This window comes from Micrasema longulum, unplaced genomic scaffold, assembly GCF_059751315.1.
Source record: "Micrasema longulum isolate JH-2025_06_02 unplaced genomic scaffold, ASM5975131v1 h1tg001717l, whole genome shotgun sequence".
NCBI lineage: Eukaryota > Metazoa > Arthropoda > Insecta > Trichoptera > Brachycentridae > Micrasema > Micrasema longulum.
Genome location: NW_028278895.1, coordinates 2706 through 25008, shown reverse-complemented (window position 1 = coordinate 25008; position 22303 = coordinate 2706). Strand labels below are relative to the sequence as shown.

Here is a 22303-nt window from a genome sequence, read left to right as displayed (position 1 = left end):
TAGCACCCCAGTGGCTCAATCACAAATAACTATCGCTATGCTAATAAGCGACGTGATAACAATTTTTCACCGTGGTTGTTTGTTGTATTCGAGATCACAATGGAACATCCGTGAACACCTAATATTGAATGTCAAAATATTTACGTTTCGCGACGTATAATCCTGCTTCGTAATCACATATTTGAGTTTCACCGGTGTAAATATTGAAAATATTATAACATAACAGTGAAATAAATCAATAAAATTTTAAAAAATAAAGTGAGGTTAGTGACCTTTATTGGAATTATATTTCAAGGATTATAATACAATTATAAAATACGTATTTCAAACTTCAGTGCAATTTTAATCAAACCTACCTATTGTAATATGTGATTCTTATATGTTTATAAAGTTATTATTTCCGGTATCTTACTGATATTGCTACTAATGATATGACTTCCGCTTTATTTCCGTGGTTTTATGACATAGCCTACATCCTTTTGCTTTTGAATCTAGACGCATACATTTTCATAATTAAATTATTGATTTTAATAAAATAATAATGTAATTTTGAAATGAATTTGTTAATTCTAAAGTTTCATGGTCATGACTTTATAAGAAGTGATTAAATTTTAATGTTTACTGTTGCAATATGCAAATATGAGACAGTATCGACAAAATTAATTTACGTTTAGGTTTCGTTTCCGATTTCGGCCCCTGCGGTCGGGAGTCGGGATATGTCGGGTTACGTTCGCTCGGCTACGTGATCTGTGACCTTTGGTTTGTTATAAAATACAACATTCGAAATTTAATTGCGTATTTTATTTAACACTTATTTTAATGATCTCGTAAAGTTTTAATAAAAACGCCTAATTTTGGGCATTTTGAAGCGACTTTTTATGTTTTTAAACAAGAGCAAAGAGAGAGAGTTACCTACTGACCACTGTCAAAAGAAAAAAAGCCTCATACTTTGATCACATATTCCGCAATGAGAAATATGCCCTTTGTCCCCTCTACAACAGAAGCGAAGTCCTTCAAAATATTTGTGAAGAATACAATATGTTTCCCATAGAATTAAAAATAGTCCAGAAACCGCATACGCACATCAAACAGAAGGCGACTCAAATACTCATAAATTAGTAAGTTTACGTTTTGCCCCATTAGTTTCTTTGTAGACGTCGCTCAGAATTTAACCATGCCGTGTTGTGTCCTTTTAAAGTGTAAAAATACTGCTAGGATCTTAAAGAAACAGGGTGCAATCACATTTCATGTGTAATTAGCAAATGAATGTGTATGTCACAAATGCATTACTTAAAAATTGAATTTTTTTCCATCTGACAGATTGTCGAAGAAACAAAATGGAAATTTCGTTAGCGTTGCCAGGGTAGTAATTTTTTTTTTTCCCTACATTGTTCATATAATAAGAGAAATAATGAAAATTGAACCTCGTATTAAACAACGCCGTGGTGGATATTTGACCGACATTATCTTTAAAAAAAACATAAAATATTATTTGACATGATATAAAAATATCTGTTTTATGAAAAAATAAAATTTGTTTAATATTTTAATTCCAAAGTTCATTATTGCAATTACTCTTATTAAATGACCCTTTACTTATCTACTCCGTTGTGTCAATCAATGTTTCCGAGTGCACAATAAAATTTTAGAAGAATTAACAAATTGTTTTTTTTTTACCTTACATTTGTGTTATGGTTATATTCTTCGCGATCTGGCAATATTACGCGGTGACTTCAACTATTCGCGCGGCGAAAGTGAGGCATAGTGGGGGAATTATAAGACACAGTCCGATGTATTCAAATATGATTCTACGCTCCTTCTGGACTATTCTTAATTGTATGACGTTTCCTCTTAACGTAAAATTTTTACTCGCTCAGAATAATTTGAATACTTAGTTACTTCTAACTAAATTCTTAAAAATAAATAACAAAAAAATATATATATTTTATTTTAATTGCCAAATCTAAATAATAAGACCAATATAATGTCCGTTTTTAATTTTAACCCACAATTTAATGCAATGTTTACGTTTAGTTTAGACGGTTATAATATTTTATTGTCACATAACTCTTTAATACTGATTCTAAACATCTCACAATATGTCAATTTTTCCGGGGTAGGTTTTTTTTGTCATTTCGCTAACGAATTTATATTTTTTAAATATCTTATTCTTGTTTTTTTAGCCAAAATAACTCTCAAACGAGTGGAGGCGTTTAATATATATTTTTTTAAGTATGACCTTTTAACTTATTGAGGAAGGAAAGAAGAGGGCAAGCGGGGTATGGGACGGAAAAGAGCATCATGGCTCAGAAGTCTCGGACAGTGGTTCGGTGTGCCGGACGCAGCAGCGCTGATTAGACTGGCCCAGGATCGTGATGAATCCAGAATGATGGTCGCAACCCCCGGTAGATAGTTTCGGTTTCAGCCGAAACTAAGACAGAAGCCGAAATTCACTTGATCGCGGGAAAATGGCTAATTTTAATGTATTTAAAAAGCAAAGGACAGGAAATTATTTCTCACAAAAACGCGAATCATTTCTCCCGATTTCCAAATTTATACGCATGTCACTGCCATCTTGCGGTTGAAACAGTAAACTACTCTGTATTTAGTATATAAATACACCATTTAATATTATCTAAATAATTCAAAGAACATGATTCATAGATGTCGCTGTAAATAATTTATAATTTTTACAGGTTGGTTCAAAACTATTGATTCATATTATTAAATAAAAACAGTATAATTTGTTAACAAACTCTCTGCCATTTTTTTTAATGTGATTTTTTATTTTTATCATTAAGATTATCACCGCTGCAGTTGTTTATAAATTTTTTATTTATATTATATTATGAAAGCGCTGTTACAGAACAATAAAATGGTTGGCTTAAAAAAATATATATTATAATGCGTAAAAGTATGTTAACAATAAAAGACCGAATTTATAAAGTCCCATGTTATTTTTTTTTCATTTATTGCACACACACACACACACACACACACATGTTTATTTATATACATATATATTTTTCACAACTCACCAAGTCAAATTAAATGGCGGTGAATATTATACAGAAAGAGCAAAATCAGGTTGTGGTCCTGTGGCTAATGTCTCGGACTCACAGACCAAAGGTCTGTGGTTCGAATCCCACTCTACCCCAACTTGAGTACCATTTTCTAATAGTGAGTTATTTACAACTCGTTGAAAATGGCCCTCAAAATTAAATATTTGGGTAAATCATAAGAACGCAAATATTTATTTAAAAAAATAAAAATAAAAAGATAATCGTGTGTGTATGACGTTTATGTTCAAGGGTGCGTATAAGTGTGTGTGTTTGTGTGAGAAAAGAACTTTTGTAACTGAATTTAATGTTTAAAAAAACGTTTTTTCGTATTTTTCATTAAATCACACAATTTTTTGTTTTTTTGTACACCCAGAAGTTACAACAAACTAATTTACATGAAATTTTGGTAATAATATAGTAACAAGAAATAATATGTTCACAAAACTAAAATAATATAGCGAATAAAGTATATAATACAAAGAAATTAAAAGAAATCATAATAATAAATATGTATATATTGTAAAAAATATCCGAGGCAAAAGATGAACTTAAATTAAAATTTCATTTTCCACGCACATCCCCAAAAAGTTATTATTTTATTCATACTGTTATTATTTTTATGTCCTATAGGACTCCAGTAACCTGTTGTGCTCATTATATGCAAAGAACAGCAGAGACCTTAGACTATACCTTGTCGTGCGTGATCCAGGTATGTGAATATTTTGACTTTGTCGCGTATTATACTGGCGGACGTCATGATTGACGGTTTAATTAAAATTAGTGAAAGTTTTTGTTTGCATTTTTTTGCTACCATTCGTGTTTGTAATATGGTCATGAGATACGAGGGGAAGAATAACAATATCCAACAGAAGCCCTCCGTATGATTTGTCAAACTCACATTGCTAGAGGCAATGAAAACAGTAAACTCTACTTAGTAATTTAAGACGAATTCAATTGAAATTGTACTGAACGAAATGAAAAATCACGCTCTATTTAACAGTTTTTTTAGTATGCGGAGGGAGTGCTTTCACTGTTTATTTATTTATGGGGGGTGTGGTATAGGAGAGGGCTTGGTAAGAAGTCTGGTCACTAAAACAATGTTTACCCATTGCTCCCTGACGGTACAAATTTATCGTGGTGTGAGATAACTTTACGTAATCTCTAATATGAGAATGCATTTTTTGTAACTAATCAAGGTCGGTATTTATTTGGCCAATTTTTAGTAGTTTAGATCGTTTTGAAGTAATTAGTTACAAAAAATTACTCCTGGAAATTAGTTTTGCGTTATACTGTCAGCCGTTTGGTTGTGTAAAATTCCTATGTAATACATTTTCATACCCCTTTTTAATGCATGCATATATTAAAAATAGTCACGTTAAAATTATTTTATTATTTTTCATTTCATAATTATTTTATGGGTGACAATTTACTTGTTTGTGATTTTTAATGCACCCGGTATTAGAATTAAAAAATATTTTTTAAATATATTAACACATTTTCTCTATTTCATTATGTTCTGTCACGTTCTTACATGTATTTTCGTATGGGGAAATAGAGACAAACGCCATCACGAAGTGTTTGCTTTATTTTTTGTCTCGTTTTAGCACTATACGAGTCCATACGTCCTGTACACGTTGGTGAGAGAAAGAACAATAACACTTTTATAAGTTGTCTCACTCTGCGCGTCGAAGATTACCGATTGGCATGTTGAAGTTCTAGTGAGTGAACTGTTTTTTTCTTTTGTTGAAATGTTGAATATGATTTTTTACAATCTTTTTGAATGAAAGTGTGATAATAGCACGTATAAAAAATACGTTATATAAGAATTTGATAAATGTATCAATCATAGATTGAATTTCTCTACTGACATTTCTTGGTGAAACTACATTTTAATCATAATAATTAAAATACTGTACTTAGTTTTTTCCACTTTTAAATACATTTTTATCAGTGACTGGGTTTTGTCGTGACCGATATCGACAAACTGGTGAGAGAATAAATAAATTTTTAAAACATGAAGCAGAAGTTGTCACTTTTATATTGGCTTTTACTAAACTTGTATATAACACAATGATTTTTTTAAACTCCCACCAGTCTGACGATGTCGGTCACGACAAACCCGATCACCTAGTGAAAATTTTAAAAAAATGAACTCAATAGACTAATTTTATTGTTAAAATTTATTATACATGTTCATTAACATGCTAAGGTTAGCATTAATCGCTACTACTACTGCCAAAACGCCATTTCCCCTAGGCGAAGGTAGAGAGGATGAACCGCCACACACGTCTATCCTGATATACATTCCTAACTTCTTTCACATTCACACATCTTGTCATACATGCCCTTCGGTTGTATCTGCTTTTCACATGACCAGATGTAAGATTTAGATTATCTGATCATGCTACGTCTTTCTTGGTCGTTCACGTCCTACGTTACCATTCATTCTCACCATATACGTCTGTTTAACCATTATTTCGTCATCCATTGTTTCTACATAACCAAACCATATAAGTGACCCTTTGTTAATTTTATCAATTAGACCTATCACAAATTTTCACTCTCGCCTAATTTCATCATTCGTAACCCTGTCATACATTAATTTTCTACACATTCGTCTAAACGACTGCATTTCGACTGTATTCAATCTGCTTTTAAAATAAAATTATTCAAGAAAACATCACATTTTAAGTAAAATCATTTTACGTATCGCATAAAATATTAAAAATATATTTTCTGTCCTGATAAACTATTGAATAATTGTTTGTCATCGAGTGCTAATTCAAATAAGATATTACAAACATAATAATGTACACATGTAAAATAATGAAGATATATATTATATCTATTTTGTTTTTGATGATTTAAAAACAAAAAAAATGTATAAAAACTTAACAAAACTGGGTAAAATAGTTGAAAATATTAAAAAAGTTTTTTAAAAAAGATAATATACAATGGAATTAAAAACTTAACATGTACATGCACATGGCATTACGTTTTTAAAATACGGTGATAAAAAAAAAAAGGTAGGTTAATCAATTATTCGAAATAAAGAAAGATAAAAAGTATTTCATTTTAGTTATACATAAATAATAAATCAACATAGACACAGTCTGTCTTCTAACAACTTTCGAAATAAGTGATTAATTAATAAAGTAACATGCACTTACGGGATATTTGCTAAATATATTTCATGCGTAATTTCATATTATGTTATTTGACACGACACGGCACAGCATTTACCCAGATTTACACGAATTCACTGGAATTTCTACAGCAGCATAACCGCTCGCTATTTACATAAAAATACACAGTGAATAAGAACGACGCGGTAAACCAAATTTATTTCATTTTTGTCATCTTAATATTTTTTGTTAATTGCAGTTGAAAGTTGAACCTAAGCATTTTATTTCATAGAAGCTTCGTCAATCAAATAAAAAAAAAAATCATATTTACAAAAATTCAGTTGAGTTTTTAAAATTCAAATTGACTCGCACAGTCAGAATCGTCTTCAACATCTTGAAATAACAAAGCTTTGAACAAAATGTACTAATCCAATACATTTTATTCAGTTCGCCGTTCGGGTTCGGTCGGCGCGCACTTCGGTACTTTCCGTCGGTGGCCATATTGGATATCTTTGGCCGTGTTGTCGGCGGTGCGATCGATATTTTATTATTTTATTGCCAATATTTTGCAAAAAGGCTCGCGAAATGGCCACACTCAAATAAAACATCTACAGAATAACCGTTTTTCTAAAAATTTCGTAAGTAATGTAAACGTTTTCAGTGATCCGTGTTACAAAATCGCGAAATTAAATGAACATTTAGCATCAAAATGTCATTTTTGAACAAATCTGTTTTTAGTTTTGTGAAATAAAACCACAATAAAACTGTGTTTATATCAGTGATTTCTTTAGGTAAGTGATACTAATATTGCTTTATACTATTAATTTAATATTTATGCAAATTATGATTTAAATTAAATTCAGAAATATATTTACAGGTGTTTATTTTGTGTGAGTTTTGTCATATATGGGTAAAATATAACATGAGCAATATGAATTATTTATGAGATAAAGTGACCCAAATATAGATATAATTCATTTATTGTGAATCATATGTTAAGTGATATTTCTGCGTCATTAAAGCCAGTCGTTTTATTTTAAGTCTTTATATATTGCTCTCGACGCATTTTTATGTGTGATCTAATATTTACATTATAAATATACATACTACAATATAATATTATATCATTTATGAATAGTTTAATACATTATGATATAACGCTATGTTTGAATAATGTTTTTTTTGTTCATATACGTTTTCCCCATTTAATAATATCGTTTACTGCCTCTAAATTCTATAACTGCCCTTTTTTTAAATAGGTGTCCAATATTTACATTTTTCTGGCTTTATAAATATTATGTTTAAGTTGACTTTCATGAAAAAAAAACTCCAAGAATTGCGTTTTTTAAAATTAATAATTTTATTCTCAAACATCATGGTAGGTAGGTATTGTATAATTTTATTTGCCAAAATGTAAAGTAAGTATAAGAAATTCAACTTCACTTACCCTTTTTTAAATCTACCTAATTTGTTTTTCAAAATGGCTTTATTTTGTAATACCAGTAGTTAATTTGTTTAAATTGTCATGTTTTGATAAAAATAATATGCGTGCCTGCAGTAGTTATTATGTGGTCCAATGACGAAAAAGTTCAGCGCTACAGGAAATTGGATATAAAAATATATTTTCTTACACGCTGTAAGAATGAGGAACTTCAGCCCTACGGGAAATTGAATACAAAAATGTTTTCTTGCGCGCGGTAAAAATTAGAGCATTAAATTGTACTGTAAAATTTCTTCAAAATGTACGAAAAAAATAAAAATAAATATTTTAATAAAAACGCACTACTTTGAATGACGTCACTGGTTCATATGAACCATCCAAAGGTATGAGAGCTTTGAAGGATATCCGGTTTGGTCACCGTAAACGAAGCAATCGGAAGAACTGTCATATAACAACCTCTGACGTCACACGCGCAGTTATTTCAGAAATACAAAACTTTAAAAAATCATAGCGCTGACAATACGCTATATGAAAAAAAAAAACTGGTTTGTTTAATATTACATTAACAAATAAAAAAAATATTAAAAAATACACTGAACTTCCTAATCAGAACATTTAATTGTAGGTACCTACTTCGAACTTTCTTGAAAATGTATAAAAAAAATAAAAAAATGTTTTCATAAAAATGAACTACGTTACGGGTTTTTGTGAATCAACCAATCAATTATTGTGTTTTATTACATTAAAAAAAATACAGTTTCCGGCTACCGATTTTTTCAACGTTTAGTGTATTTTGACAGCTATGGGGTTTATTTTTAAATGGCAGCAAAACTCACCGACGGCAACTCGTGACGTCACGGGCCGAGTAATTTTAAATTACAATACTAAACTTTTGAAAATCACAGTGTTGATAAAACGACACGTAATTATTATTATTTAAACCACCACCGAATTGCTTGGTGATGAAAATAATTTTGCGTGAATCTTTATCAACAAATCGTCGTCCCTACGCATATTGTCGAATCTGCATTTTGAGAGGTTTACTGGACAGCAAAAACAGAGTTTGATATTTTTTAAAGAAAAGATACTGTAGAATTGCCAAGCATGTGTTTAATTTATTTTTTTATTTTATTTATTTATTTAACTATATTTTGAGTTTGTCCAAATTTTTGTAGACAAGGACTGGATTCAACTCCCCGGGGAGCTGTTTATATTAACATATTTAAACAGAGATGAAGAACATTTAAGAGAAGGTAATATAGAAGTCTAGGCATAGACCAGCCATTGACAGGTCATAAGCCGTGTAGATGCCTAAACCAGCCATTAACAGGTCATAAGCCCTGTAGATGCCTAGACTTCTATATTACCTTCTCTTAAATGTTCTTCATCTCTGTTGTAATATGTTAATATAAACAGCTCCCCAGGGAGTTGAATCCAGTCCTTGTCTACAAAAATTTGGACAAATTCAAAATATTGTTGATAAATTACCTGGTCCATGAAGAAGTATAGAAATTGAAAAAATAATATTTTCAGGCGTTGCCTAGTATGTAGGTGAAATAATTCAATTAGATGAATCTCACCCGCATAAATAAAGGTTTCAGCTCTTTAACTTCACAAACATCAACAGATGAAATAATTGAAGGAATATAGATGTTCAAATATAGGCAGAATGGTGAATGTTACACAGTGTGTAAAGTGGCCACTTAAACCAGCCATTGACAGGTCATAAGCCCTGTAGATGCCTGGACTTCTATATTACCTTCTCTTAAATGTTCTTCATCTCTGTTGTAATATGTTCATATAAACAGCTCCCCAGGGAGTTGAATCCAGTCCTTGTCTACATAAATTTGGACAAACTCAAAATATTGTTGATTCATTTATTATGTTTGTACTATTTTAAGACTAAAAAAAAAAGATTTGAATGGAATTGACAATTGTATAGAATTTTAATAAGAAAGTGTGAATATTTGGCACAGCTGTGTTTATTCTTAGCACGAAAAAGAAATCGAGGTCCTATTTTAGTATGTAAGAGCACGAAGGTAAAGAAATCGCAGAATTAATTTAACACACTGCTGCTTAAATTCGAAAGGGCCACAAATCCAAAATTTTACTTTTTTAGTTTTTTGGAGAATATTTTGTTAATTATCTCTGCTTTTTTAAGTTACTCTTCTTTGTTTATTCTCAAATGTAAAAACATGTCAAAAAAGTATAATGTTAAGTGTCCTCGGCACGGGAAACCCCAGCAGTGAGGTCACATTATTTTTACTATTAATTATAGTTTATAAGAGAAAAATATGAATAAATAAATAAGAATGCAAATATTTATTTTTATTAAAAAAAATAATCTTCGTTATTAATTTCATTTTTTTCTTGAAGTGTTATTATTTGTTTTTGGTATTATAGATAAGATTACTCTTAAAAACTAACTTATCTGCTAAACACATGTTTTTTTAACTGACATTCAAATGAAATAATATTTCAACAATGTTTGATTATGTCCAAATGCTTGCAGACTGGCTGGATTTTCTCCCTAGGGAGTTGTTCATATTTAAATTTATTTCAACAGAGAGGGAAAATTTTGAGAAGGGGGTATGGAAGTCTAGGCATTTACAGGGCTTATGACCTGTCATCGGCTGGTTTAAGTGGCCACTTTACACACTGTGTAACATTCACCATTCTGCCCATGTTTGAACATCCACATTTCCTCAAATCAGATTTGAAACAAATAAAAATTGGAAAATTGTTTTCAGGCGTTGCCTAGTAGGTGATTTGGTTGCAGCCGGATGAATCTCACCCACGTGATAAAGGTTTCAGCTCTTTTACTTCACAAAAGTCAACAGATGGAAGATTTGAGGAAATGTGGATGTTCAAACATGGGCAGAATGGTGAATGTTACACAGTGTGTAAAGTGGCCACTTAAACCAGCCGATGACAGGTCATAAGCCCTGTAAATGCCTAGACTTCCATACCCCCTTCTCAAAATTTTCCCTCTCTGTTGAAATAAATTTAAATAGAAATAATATTTGTTTGCTCTCTTATTTCCAATGGTATTTCCTTATAATATAACTGTACAGCTCGGTGCATCAACGAGTTCTGTGTATTTGTTTTCCTGGTAGTCTGGTAGACTGAATGGTAGACTAAATGGTAGTCTTACTTCATGTTTATATCTTGTTTTATATACGTGTTCACATTGATTAGAAAAAACCTTTTGAGTCAACTCTTTCGAGGTATAACCATTAATCATTTTATGAACGAAAAACATTACATTAAAATATATTAGTTGACGTACTGTGATAATTTTTGCTTGTTTCAGCATCAACTTTATTCTGGTGTTTTTATTTTACTCAAAATTACTCTCATAGCCCTATTCTGCAGAACAGTAAGTTTATTTTTTTCCCCTTCAGTTGCCAAAAACAAAATTCCACTACAATAATTTATATGAGGCACAATAATGGAGTTATATATCATCCTGCACGAATCTGAAGTAAGATATCTTTTGATTCTTCCCATAAGAGAAACCTTCCTTGCTATCTTATTTGTCACATATCTTGTATTCTGGGAAAAAGTCAATCTAGAACCCATAATAATCCCCAAATATTTTATCTCTTTCACTTCCTTTAATAGTTCTTCATCCATCACTATTGTTTATTTATTTATTTATTTATTAACGGACATTGTCCATGTATACAATTTATAAGGTTTAAATATTACAATAAAAGAGTACCGTAAAACGGGGTTAAATTGCATCACTTTTTAATAACTTTTCAGCTATAATGATTTTTTTCATCGAGGAGATGAGTAGTGTTTTTGACAATAAATGTCATGGTTATATAATATATTTCCTTTACTTTTTTGTGGTTATAAGTATATTTTGTAGTTTCATATACAAGCTATAATTTTTTGAAAAATGATGCAAAGTAAGCCCTAGGGCGGGGTGACATTGCATCACTTTTTTTTTCCTTCAGTATCTTAATAGATTCCACATGGACATGGAAATATTAATATTAATATTTTTTGGTAAATTTAGTAAGAAATACTGGTATTATCAAATACATGACAAAATTCAACGTACGAAACCACTTTACTCACCTTAGAATGATACACACTGTTTAAGATGTGATAAGAATTACCTATAGAAATTATTCATAAAAACTGCACAACCAACCCAAACCGCTAATCGCTCAGTACTAAAGTACCATATTGAATGGAAAATAACCTTAGGTAAGAGTGAAAAGTGACATCCATTGAATATTTGGAGAAACAATGAGTTATTGTTAGTAGCAATGACAACAGGTGTCTCTAAAAACTTTTTTTTTTGATGCAATGTTACCCTTGATGGTGCAATTTAACCCCGTTTTACGGTAGTTTAAAACATTTAAAGAAAAAAGAAAGAAGCATTGACAAACATAAGGGACATCGAGACAAGATCTGGACTATTTATTTAGTGCTCGTTTAAATCGTTATAAACTTAAACCAAAAAAGTCCAGATCCTGTCTTGAGTTAACAATACGACAATTGTTGGTGAAATAGGGATTTTTTATTTCCTCCGTTCATAAACTTAGTTTTATTTGATTCAGCTTAAGTTTATTCTTCTTCAACCAACCTAACAAAAAGTTTTAAACACATCAACACTGGCCTTTTAAACATTTGAACGCATTGTACATGTTACACGAAAACGAACAGATGAAAAAATGAGGAAGTTTTTTTTTTTTTAATTTTTAAAAAAATATTTTTTAATTGACCATTAAACTAAGCCAAAATCTTTTTTTTATGTATCGTTTTATCGGCGCTATGATTTTTCAAAGTTTTGTAATTTTGAAATTACTCCGCGTGTGACGTCACAAGTTCTCTTCGGTGAGCTCGGCTGATTAGCGAATCGATTTTCCGTAAATCGTAAATCTATCACAACACTCTATAATGGTTTTGTCCGTATGGGCGACTATTAGCCAGTGGCGTGGTATTACTCTAAGGCTGGGGCGAATCGTCAAAATAAGCGATTATGCACAGCTTACTATTATATTTGACTTTAGATAATAATGTTTTATAGTAACCACGTTTATTGTTTATTGTTATTTATTAAAAATCACCACTACCGTTTATATATTCCTACAAAAAAATATCTATGAAGTGCGCCCAGCGCCCAGCCCGTTCTCAGTGAACGATAAAACTAGCCGATTGCCTCAGCTTATTTGAAAAAAAATGTTTTTTCTTTATATATTCTATGTTTTAATTTTTTTTCTTATGTTCTCGTATTTAAAATTATGTAAACTCTAATAAATAAACAACTATAACAATGTAAGTCACTCTCCAAGCACAAGAGTTAGTCTCTTTTTTGGAGAGTTACAGTGATAACATTTACTAGATGTTAAAAGTAGATATGTATAGAATTCAATAAAAAAAATTTTTTTTTCAAAGCAGCCAATGACAGGTCATAAGCCCTGTGGATGCCTCGACTTGTATATTCCCTTCTCTAAAATGTTCTTCATGTCTGTTGTAATATATTAATATTAACAGCTCCCCAGGGGATTGAATCCATTCCTTGTACGCAAGAATTTGGACAAACTCAAAACACTGTTGATAAAATGTGAGATTCTGTATATTTTTTGATTTGTGAATCACCCGTGTTAAAAATATCAACAATATTTTCAAATGTATTAGCAATAATTGCCTAACTATTAATAACGTTATTGTATTTGACGCCGGTTCGGCAGTTTGTATTGTGAATGGCTTTAAATTATAAAGACAAATATTTGAACATCTGTTAGAAAATGAATGTGCAAAATGTATGCATTTATAAACGTTCGCGTATAATGATATGTGTTAAAATAATGTTAATGAAAATGGTCGATTACAAACGTCACCATCCCTGTGTATATTTTAACAAGGGCTTCCAATCTCGACATAAATTCCAGTGTCGAGACTGGAACTAGACTCGGAGACCAAGGCCTCGATTATGAACGCTTTCTTCATCTGTACATATCGAAACGGTATAAACAACTTCTGTACTATCTGTATCTACCTCGGTATATTATACCGACTTGTCGTCTCGACGTCACGTGATTGAATAGAACCAATGAATGACCCCGAAAATTCAGTCCGCGTTCCTTCATTAACATTTAATATAGCTCTCATTTTAAATAGGCTTCTGTGATAAAAGTGTCCTTTTTAAAGCCCATTATAAACTCCAACAATTCTCAATTCAAGCGAAAAATCCTCGCTTGAGCATGATTTTTATATGACTTTTGAGAATTACCAAGTCGGTATACTTAACGATCGTCTGTATTTATCTACTTAGCGATTACAAGACCAACTCTCGATACGTACACTAAAAAATATAGTAAAACAGATGGAAATAATATAATTACTGATGATTTTTTTATAGTGGCAACTTTCTAATGTATGAATACTCTTTTTTGTTAATAGGGCAAAACGTAGCGACATTATTTTTTGTATCTAGCCGCTCGTTTTCAAAACTGACAGTTATGTCAGAATTTAATTTGAATTGAAATTTTACTTATTTCTCTTTCATATTTTTAATACGCTTTTAAGAAAAAAAGTGCCAACCTCAGAACCATATTTTTTTAAAAATCAATCGTAAATAAAGTAAAAATTGCTCGGTGGAGCAAAATTTTTGTCACTTTTAATGCGTAGATAAACGCATCGAGGGGTTGTAGACCCGTCGGTACAAACCGATGTACTTACATCAAAACTTAATGGTGGGGGGGATCGGTAGTTTATCTTCGCAATTGCTCGAGAGAATTTATCTTCAACTATACCGTCATGGTGAAGATATGACGTCCTTATTTTCCCATCATAATCGAGGCCCAAGTCTCGAAACGTCGACTATTCGATACTAACGATTATTCGAATGAAAAAATAGTGCAAACAATAGATAAATCACATCATAGCATTATCGTAATGAAACTTTTAAACAAAATTAATACAAAGCATAACAACCTATCTCTATATCAGCACACACATAAATCACCACACACATACATATATCACAATAGACAACAACAACAAACCATCACGCTGTTTCCCCGTAAGGGTAGGCAGAGAGGATAGAACGCCACAACACTTTATTTTTTTTTAAATTTATTTATTTACAATTTTAAAAAACCCGTTAGGGTTACATTAGAAATTTAATATTGTCTAGTCATTTTATGTCTCGTCTAGTCTAGTTAGTTCAGTCATCATGTGCTTTTTCAGATTGATTTTAAATTTGTCTTCATTAAAAGTTTTCAAGTAGTAAGGTAGGTCGTTGTAGTGTTTAAGTCCATTATGTAGTATTTTTTACTGTCCTGTGTTTGTCTTTGCATACATATCTCGCTTCATCTACATTAATACATCTTATCATGCACGCGCGCCGATTATTCCGACTTTTGACATGTCCATCTTCAAGTTTTTGTTAGATTTGGTCATGCCATGTCTTTCTCGGTCTTCCTCTATTTCTGCATCCATCAACATTCGCATTGTAAATATTCTTAGCCGTCCTTTCGCTGTCCATTCGTTCTACGTGTCCAAACCAGCGCAGAGCTCCTTTCTTGATTTTGTCGATAGTGCTCGTCTTAGCCTTACACATCGGCGGCCTCCGTGGTGTAGTGGTCAAGACGCACGCACGGAAGGTTCCGGGTTCGATTCCCGGTGAGAACACAAAAATTAAAATGTGATTTTTCTCTAGCCTGGATGCTCTGTGGTGTAATTCACCACTGTAATTAGGCCTCCTGGCCTGTTGTGGTGCAAAAAAAAAAATTTAAAAAATCAAAATAATGTACGGATCTCAACATTTGCGCATCTATCGTACATAGTTTACAACACATTCGCCTGAGAGATCGCATTTCGACAGCATTCAGCCTACTTTCATCCCTGTTTTTCCAAGTCCATACTTCGCTCCCATACATCATCAATAGCCTAAGTAAAATACTACACTGGCTCAGTATCAGGCATAGAAGAAACATTCACTTGTTCAAGACATTCGTTGTTTACATTTATTATGCAGTCAGTAACCTCACTTCCCATTTTAAATACCATAACTTTTGACTTACTTTCGTTCATCGCTAATTTGCTCTCCGGGCATACATCATACATTCTAGAGACTATTTTTTTGCAAAAATCCTCGTTGCTGCTTGCTAACAGAGCTGCATCATCAGCATACGAGCATACTTTGATGCGCCTAAACTACTGAGCTCAATAAAATTAAATATCCCAACTAGAAACCACAGACAAAACTTACCCTTTTATACCGATAACCATAGAACTAACTATGGTTTTCATTCCCCTATGCCCAGAATTCTTAGGTCTGTCAACAAACATACCAGTCTTGATTTGATTGATAACAAGTTGTCTTCTTTCAAACGATCACTGAATCAAATTCCATTATAAACACCTCTCTTCAGCTTCCACTCCCACAAAGTCTACTATAAACCATTGAGTCTTTCTACTTTTTTAATAATAATTTTGTATAAATGTGTCCATAAAAATGCCCATTGGGGGTATATATATTAGGACCATTGTTTTATATAATATACATTAACGACATAATACACTGTGACATAATGGGAAAAAAAACAATCTATGCGGACGACTTAGGAATTTTATATGAAAACAAAAATGACATTGAAACGACTAAAACCATCAACAATGACGTGCAAAAACTATTAGAATGGACAAACAAAAACTTCTTAACACTAAATGCCAAGAAATGCAATATAATACATTTCCAAACACAAAAGAAGAACCATAACATGAACATAAAAATAAACAACGAAACTCTTAAAGAACTAGAACATGTGACTTACCTAGGACTCACAATGGACAGACAATTAAAATGGACAAAACACATAGACGGACTCACTAAAGTAATGGCATCACTACATAGCCTCTTCTACAAAATTAAAGATTTTATACCGAGAAAGGAAAAAATTATGATGTACGAAGCCTATGTCAAAAGTAAATTGAGTTACGTGATCGCCTTCTGGGGAACTGGCAACAAGACAGACATAACAAGAATACAAAGACAACAAAATAAAATTCTTAAACTAACATACAACCTACCCTACCTGACCTCTACGACTGAACTGTACAAAAAAACACACCAGTTTGACATAAACTACTTGACTAAAATTGAGACCTTAAAACTTGTGCACCAAATAACACTGGGAAACATACAAGACGACGACATAATATTAGTCAAAAATGCTGACATACACAAATATAACACTAGACAACAACAACACTATCATATTGAAAAAGCAAAGACAAACACAGGACAGTCAAAAATACTACATAATGGACTTAAACACTACAACGACCTACCTTACTACTTGAAAACTTTTAATGGAGACAAATTTAAAATCAATCTGAAAAAGCACATGATGACTGAACTAACTAGACTAGACGAGACATAAAATGACTAGACAATATTAAATTTCTAATGTAACCCTGACGGGTTTTTGAAAAATTGTAAATAAATAAAAAATATATATAAATAAATAACTAGATGTTCAAATTATTTGTACAACTATCTAAAATAAATACAATACAAAACAATTAGTCTTACAATTTAAATTTGGCTAATAAAATGAAATAAATTCAAATATTTTTATTATTTGTCTTTAAGAATTTAGTCTGAAAAAAAATAAGTATCCAAATCATTTTCATCGTTATATTTTTTAATAAGTATGTAAATTACGTGCTAGCAACGCGCAACAAAAATATATTTTTGAAAATAAAGAAGCCCCTATATGCTTAAAAAGACAAGTATATGAATCGTGCATATTGCCGGTGACAACATACCAGTGGCGAATGGTGATTTTATTTACAGGTAAGCTATAAAAAAATATCATATGTTTGTACCTACATACATAGGAGGTACATAACATAAAGTAAGTAATATATACAATAAATTAATATTTTTCTCTGTGTGATACAACAACTCTTATCCATGAAATCCACTCAAACGATGAACTTCATGATATATTACAATATATAGATATATTATCCATTATTTTTATATATAATTCATTAAAAAATAAATTAAAAAATACCCCAATGAATTCAGTCGATATTAGGTAATCAATTGAAATGTCAACTGGCCGAATTGTTCTAGTAATTAATAGTGCTAAAAACGGCCGCGTGGAGCGCTATATGTCCTGCAATATGACGCATGAAAGTAATTATGGTCTTATGTCAAAAGTACCATCTCAAAGAAAAATAGTTCTTAAGAAACAATGTTTGAAATACTATTTTCCAATTCAAGAATCTTCAAATAATTTGTGTAATCTGCAAGTTTAATCTAAGAGAAAAAACCCGCACTTGGATTAAGACATTGAAATTATAGTGTACTTATTTGTATGAAAAAATAAGCTGGAATAATCGGCTAGTTTCTTGGCTCACCGCAGGCGCTGGGAGCGCTTTATTTATATTTATATTAGGCTAAAAATACAAACGGTGGAAATGATTTAAAATAAATGGTAATTATTTATTTGTTTTTCTGTAAATAAAGTTAAAATAAAACATTATTATGGTCATTCAAATATAATGGTGGGCTGCGCATAATCGCTTCTGTAAACGGTTCGCCCCTCAACATACGGACTAGAAACCATGTCTGTAACACAAAAAAGTAGCTAGAAATTAAAATGCACGCAACCATCCATGGAAAGACAGATTCTCGGTGTATGACTAAGAGACAGAGTAAGAAATAAAGAAATAAGGCGCCGAGTCGTGGATATTATGGGTCGTGCATCGAAATTGAAATGGCAGTGGGCAGGACACTTGGCGAGGCAAAATGATGGCAGGCGGGCAGGCGGACGAGAGTCTAAATATGAAATATTATGATTATTTTGACTCCCCAGGATCCAGATTTTTTAAGCACCTACGAATAATTGTATCTTTGTTAAATTACCTTATAAAATAAATAATCTCCAGTCACGTACAGATGCGTTTGTATGGCTTTTCTGCTGTTACATTTTTTGGCAATTTACCAATACTGACCGTGTATTGATTTCTGATCAAAGTTGTTCCGTGCTGTGATATGACAGGGGCTTAAAACACGTAATCCTTGTATCACCGACTTGAAAGGCATCATCGATGTATTGACATATTATTGCAACACAGATGGAGAACGTTTTAGAGAATGTATAAGAAAGTACTCATATATCGGATACCATTTTGTTTTCATGATGTAGAACTCAAAATATGAAACTCGTGCATTACGATTTGGCATTTTCTATTACTTTATTGAATATTCAATTGATTCTTAAAAAATTAAACACCTATCGCAGCGGAAAAAATACATCAATACAATATTTTTAGGGTGAAAGAAAAAGAGTCTTCATTTCATTGAATACGGCTTCTGCGGATAATATGGTTATATTTTTCTGTACATATCGACAATTTAGCAGCTATTTGCTTTCTATTCATTAATTTCCAACTTATATTAACAGTCAGTAAGGAGTATCTAATACATAAAAGGGGAAAATTAAATTACACTCACTATGGAGTATACTTTATTGACATTTGGCTTGCCAACCGCCGGCTAAATACAATAAATAGCACTAAATAATAAATCTATAAATAAAAATAGCAGTTTGGGAATATTTCCCTTATTTACACCGGTAAAATTTAAATATGTGATTGCGCGGCAGGATTATACGTCGCGAAACGTAAATATTTTGACAATTAATATTAGGTGTTCACGGATGTTCCATTGTGATCGTGAATACGATAAACAACCTCGGTGAGAAATTGTTATCACGTCGCTTATTAGCACGTCGATATTTATTTGTGTTTCAGCTACTGAAGAACTTGAATAGTGTACTTATTTTTCTCTGTTTTCCTGGTGGCGTTTCGATATCGCCCAAACAAGACTTCTACGCACGCAGCTTTAATGCTTACGGTGACGACACAGATGCAATACGGCGGTCGCAGGTCTACCCGACAGTGGTTAAAAGTGCCATCCAATTCATGGTTTAGAACTTATTACGTTATCAGAAATTAAGACGCTGTACGAAATATGGATACTTTCCTCTAATATGGAAGTACAGGCCTTTTACAGGGCTTATGATCTGTCGTTGGCTTGTTCAAGTGGCCATTGTATTTAATGAGTCGGGTTGTGGTCCCTTGGCTAGTGTCGCGGCTCAAAGGTCAGTGGTTCGAATCCCACTCTACCACAACTTGATTGCCGTTTTCTAAAAGTGAGTTATTTATAGCGCGTTGAAAACGGCCCTCAAAATGAAATTTTGGGTAAATCAAAAGAACGCATTTTTTTTTTTTTAATGTTTGTGGCGGGCGGATGATTTATACAGTTCTGTCTCTGAAATAGAACTTGGGACTTACTAATTAGATTTCCTTATACCAATCTTATACCAATGAATAACTTTACCCGATGTAACTATTTATACCCGGTATAAGAAAAAGGTTACTTGCACGACTGAGCATAACTATACTAAGCTTATTCCATCGTTTATTTTTTGACCATACCACATTTCTGCGTACATTTATGAACAAGCTGCGTGTGCAAATGCAGTTAAAAATACTAATACGTTATTCGTATAAGTATTAGTAACTAAACTGATGGAATATAAAACATAAAAGGAATAAAAGAGTTCAGGAAATGTGGATGTTTAAACATAAACAGAATGGTGAATGTTAGACAGTGTGTGAAGTGGCTTATCATGAATTGATTCATATTAACCATTCCCTCACTAAGCATAAAAAAAATACACATGATCCGAACGGGGGGACCAAACGACCCCATCGCCTACTTGTATCTGGCGTCAGGAGAATAAAACGTTGGAGGTGTTTATGACCGTGCAATAATTTATTCATGTTCTCGCGTACGCATATTTTACTCATTTGTGTATTTTATTCATTTTTGTTAGTTTGCCGAATGCTTATGTACATAAAGTAAAATTGACCAAATCGGTATGTGGGGTATTCGAATCCCCCCCTTCGGTCCGGCTAGGTTAACTAGTGACGTTGTATAAAGTAGTTCGTTTTTATGAAAATATTTTACATTATTTTTTCGTACGTTTTCAAGAAACTTTTCCGTATAATTTAATGCTCTATTTTTTACCGCGCGTAGGAAAACTTATTTGTATCCAATTTCCCGTAGGGCAGAAGTTCCTCATTACTGTAAGCATCTCCAATTACTACAGCACCCACCCGTATAGTTTACAAATCCAAGAAAATTAATTAAAACTTTTCCAATTGAATTCGAGTTTTATTTCAATTTATTTATTTATACTTTTACATTGTTTGTTTTTTTTTTATACAGAATAATGTTCCCTCACTGGGGTGTCCCGTACCGAGGGAAACATTTTACAAAATTTGAAACATGCCTTAGATTAGCTATTTAACTCAAATTAACCTAATTATCATTAACATACTAAACAATAAAAAACTAAAATATTTACAAAAAACATAACCAATATACATATATAGACCAATATAACAAATTTCATAAACAGTACACACATTTTACCTATTTGGCTTGATCCACTCATCGATCCGTGTGCAACCTGACTCCACTATCCATTTCTTAATAGCAATTTTATATTGTGAAAACTTACTAATTGTCCTTATGGATAATGGAAGTAGATTGTACACTTTAACCGAGTAGTAGGCCAATCCTCTTTGACCGAAGGTTGTATTTATTTTTTTGCAGCATCAGGGTGCAGTATCTAGTAACTCTTGTATTTGTAACGGAAGGTAGAGAATAATGTTAACGTGCGTATAGTAACAAAGCTTTTACATAAAGTTGTTTTATAGATTTTACATTAAGATTTTCAAATATACCGAGGGAGCTAGTTCTTCTAAATACGATTTCTTCTGCCAATCAATATATTTTCTTTGTTTACTTTGTTCTAAAATATCTAATAGGATAATGTGTTTATTTCAGGAGCTGACTAGCAATGGAAGCCACACGATGCTCTTGGAAATAACGCAATACATCTGTATTGCCGAACATGAAAAGAAAACGTGAAATATCGCTTTAAATCTAATCAAAATTACTTCACGTAACCAAGACAATCAACCTCATAAATTTTATACCAAAGACGACAGACGAATAAACAAACAAACAAATATCCGGTTCGAAGGACCAAAAACTAAAAAAAAAAAGAAAAATGTGTTCACGTTTTAATTGATAACTAAAATTTAAGACGCTTATTAGCGGTATTAAAATTATTTAATTAAAACAGTTCCGTGAAATGTGCTAGTGATTAAATTTAAGATAATCAATAATTTATCAGATTCTTGTGATAGTATTTTTAGTATTTTGTGTGTTTTTTTTATCGGGCGTTTAATTTTAAACGACATGTTGTGACGAAGAAATAACGGATCATGTAGTTTTAAGCCATGTTTTTATTTTATTTATTTGAACGGGTTTGGGTTGGAATCTGGTCGATCGCCAAAAAATGAATATTTGATCCGACAATGCCTGGGCTCGTGGCCTTTCAAAGGCGCTGGGCAGTCGGGTCCGATGATCTGGTGGTCCCCGGGGCGGTTTTGTTCACTCTTCATCTTGTCTGGTAAGCTTTCTTTAAATATTTATTTTGTGATGTTTGTTTATGTTCAAAGCAGGCGATGACTCTGATAATTATTTATCTGTCAATGTTTTAATGGCAGTCAGGCGCCCTACCACAACATTATTATTATCATCAATAATTTAC

The 22303-nt window shown here is 32.0% G+C and overlaps 1 long non-coding RNA gene across 1 annotated transcript; it reads left to right on the top strand.

Annotated features, from left to right (window-relative positions):
• The first annotated feature begins 6632 nt into the window (after positions 1-6632).
• On the top strand, positions 6633-21758 carry LOC148274229 (uncharacterized). Its single transcript, XR_015824347.1, has 2 exons — positions 6633-6978; positions 21532-21758. It is a non-coding gene; the product is annotated as an uncharacterized LOC148274229 (long non-coding RNA).
• The last annotated feature ends 545 nt before the right edge of the window (positions 21759-22303 follow it).